This window comes from Triticum dicoccoides, chromosome 1A (genome assembly GCF_002162155.2).
Source record: "Triticum dicoccoides isolate Atlit2015 ecotype Zavitan chromosome 1A, WEW_v2.0, whole genome shotgun sequence".
Taxonomy (NCBI): Eukaryota; Viridiplantae; Streptophyta; class Magnoliopsida; order Poales; family Poaceae; genus Triticum; species Triticum dicoccoides.
The window spans coordinates 602071521-602075078 of record NC_041380.1 but is presented as its reverse complement, the minus strand read 5'-3'; the positions used below and the strand labels follow the sequence as shown (position 1 = coordinate 602075078).

The window sequence follows — 3558 nt, the reverse complement described above, 5'->3', positions numbered from 1 at the left end:
GCTCCACACGCGTGTGCCCATCCGTGCTCCTGCGTACGTGGCTTGATTTGATTGGAATAAAATAAGGCCTGACCCCACCCTCTTAAAATCAGAGGGGAGATGATTAGATTAGAAAGGAAAAAGGAAAAAAGACAGCCGTAGGATGAAGTGGGAGCACGGATGGGAGCATGGGGAGGGAGCAGGAAACCCGGATCCCAATTGAAGCACCAACGGAACTAAATCTGGACGCGTCGTTCCTTTATTGGTTTGCAGGGCTTTAGCCATTGCTCATGGAGTCCGCCGCCATCAACGGGGCCCGATGGGTGCTGGGCAAGGCGCTGAGCCCGCTGTCCGGCGGGCTGGTCGAGGCGTGGGCAGCCAGCTCCGGGCTTGGCCTCAACATCGAGGCACTCAAGACGGAGCTCCTCTACGCGTAGGCCATGCTCGACAATGCCCGCGGCCGGGAGATCCATAGCCACGCGTTGGCTGAGCTGCTGCAGAGACTGCGCGCCCTGGCGTACGGTGCAGACGACGTGCTTGACGAGCTCGACTACTTCCGCATTCAGGACAAGCTTCACGGCACCTTCGAGACCGTCCACGAAGACGACCGCGGGTGCGTCCATAACCTTCTCCGCGATACACGATACACAGCCAAAGCTGGAACCAAGCTGCTTGGGTGTGCATCGTGCTGCTCTGCTGCAAGCGGCACTTACAAAGCAGATGAGTCATGCAAATGCGTCAGCCGGCTCGCCTCCCGTACTCGTTCTACCATCCATGCATTCGGTAAACGACTTCTATGCTCTTTTCCTCTATCTGTTCATAAAGAAGATGATAGTGATACTTCTTTTGATGATGATGATGACGATGATAGTAAGCATACCCCTAAAGTACCAATGTTGAAATTTGATAGGGTGGATGTCTCTACAAGAATGAAATGTATCACATATGAATTAAAGCCCCTCTGTGCTAAGGTCTCCACCATTCTTTGCCTAGAACTATCAGGCTCTGTCGTTGCCGAGATACCACTACTAGGGAAAAGCCTAGCAGCAACACGGGTTTTAGGCCTATAAGTAGCGTAGGGCGATGCGCTACTGATAAGGCGCTACAGCTAACGTATAGCAGTAGCGTGCATCCGCCCACGCTACTGCTAAATCGACTTAGTAGTAGCGACTTCCCGGAGGAGCACTACTGGTAATTAGTAGTAGCACGTCTCCCAGCCCGCGCTGCTACTATTATTTCGTATTTTATTTCTTTTTTATTTCATGTTGTATTCGTACACCTTTACACAAGTTTTCATACAACAGGAATTTAGAAATTGTTTTTACATCATAATGAGTTATTACATCATGGGGTGAAAGAACCGTGGACTAGTTTCAAGTGGATGGACATCCACTTGAACCATCCACTTGAAACTAATCCGCGGTTCTTTCACCCAATGATATAATAAATATCATCATCATCATATCATTAACAACTTATCATGATAATACATCATTGTCATATAACACCTCCTCAAGATCATCATTTTCATCAATGAGACATCACATAGCAAATTGGTCACTAGTCGTAATCACAAGTACTCCTCATTATCAACTCTAACACATTGTATCACATAATAAACATATTGTACCTCATAGGACCTACTACATTCTCTTAGGACCTACTATATTCTCTAAGGTAAAATAGCAAAAAACAAGATAGCCCCTGACTCTCCATTATGGTGAATGGAGATTATCCTGTCTCCAATTCTTGCCTTTCGCTTAATGTTACTTCCAAGAACCTCCTTGCGAATGTCCAAACATTTTTTCCATTCTTTGATTAGCATGTGTTCACCGGTTTTAGAAATCCGATATGCACAGGTGAGCTCCTTAGATTCACATGGTTCTATGTTCATAACTGCAAGGTGACCACATTCTGATACATCAGATGAGGCACACAATCCATCGGGATTTCCTGTTAAAAAATATAGTAATAACTTCGTAGTTAGGAATGATGTATTAGTTTTAGAAGTATGCAAAAGATGCACGGATGTCGTAATAGTAAAAAATCTTACCAGGGTATCTCCATAGACGTTACCGTGGTTCAACACGTGCATTAGTGGCACATATTCACCATAATTTGGAGGAGTTCGATAATAGGTATTGTAATTCTCAAGAAAAGTACAATAAGCAATCAAATGACTTTTCTCCTTATAAGTTAATTCGGAGCCATCAGTGTAGTGGGTTTTGTCTACCATCTTCTGCACATTCTTTGAAGATTCAAAATAAGCTGTCAATGGAAATAAGCTGTCAACTATTTTGAAATAAACAATATAAATTAGTTAATAAGTATGTTTGAGAAACTCACATTGCGGTAAAATCGGAAGCGTATCAACAAGGACCCAAATGTCAATATTGTCTTGCTCGATGTCAGGATTACCAAGATCCATGGTGACAATCATACCCTCATAAAAACCATACATTTTGCAAAGTGCTTCCCAATTTTGGCAACCAAAATGGGTTACCCTCTGAGAATTGTATAGATTTACTTCAAAATCGATATCATGATGGGTCCTTAGGTGTATTTTCTTTGTTTCAAAATTTTCATGGTCTTCAAAACCCGTCCTCTCCAAGACATAGCGTCTTGCATGGCATGGGATAAGCTAGTCGAATTGTAAAAGATGAAAATTAGACGTTGAAATAGTTGAAGTCATGCTTAATTACGAAAAAAACACTTGTCGTTGTTGCGTACCGTTTCAACATCGAAGGTCTCCTCGAGCTTAATGTTGAAGCGCCGATCTTCATCCAGCTCAACGAACCTGTCGCACATACCTCGATCATCGTGGCACCAGCTGCACTCCCCCGGAAGACTGTCGTCGTCCGAGTATGACATTTCCTACGTTCATAATTCAAAGATTAAACTTGTACATATTCTAGCACAAGTCATGCCAGAATTCACGGAAAAATCCGGCATGACATTTGCTAAAAAAGGACACATCGAGCGGTTGAAATTTGCCAGAACGGAAATTAATCAACACTCCGGCAAAACATAGGTCACTCGGAGGTGTAACCAAAACATGAAATAATTGCTTAAACTAAAAAAATAACATCAAATATGACATGTTCAACTAGTTCTATTAATTCAACTAGTTCTTACTAAATATAAACTTACTATAAAAAGAAAAAAACTAGTTCTTTCTAAAAATAAAGTAGTTCAACTAGTTATTAATTTACTTACTAAACTAGTTCAACTAAAACTAAACTAGTTCAACTAAAACTAAACTAGTTCTATTAATTCAACTTGTTCTTACTAAATATAAACTTACTATAAATAGAAAGAAACTAGTACATCTACTACTACTAATTAACATCTAACTACTACATCTACTACTAATTAACATTTACTACTTCTAATTATACAACTAGTTTACCATCACTACTACTAATTAATATCCACTACTACTAAAAATCATTATCTATGAACCCTAAATTAACATCTACTACTACTAAAATCATCTACTAACTAAGCAAAGAGAGGGGGGGTGGGGGGCTTACAGAGGGAGAGACGGTGGCGGGGAGGTGTGGTCGAGAGTGGCGGCGG

The 3558-nt window shown here is 41.6% G+C and overlaps 1 pseudogene; it reads left to right on the top strand.

Annotated features, from left to right (window-relative positions):
• Positions 1 to 269: 269 nt before the first annotated feature.
• LOC119357060 overlaps positions 270 to 3558 on the top strand; it is an 80030-nt pseudogene continuing 76741 nt past the window's right edge.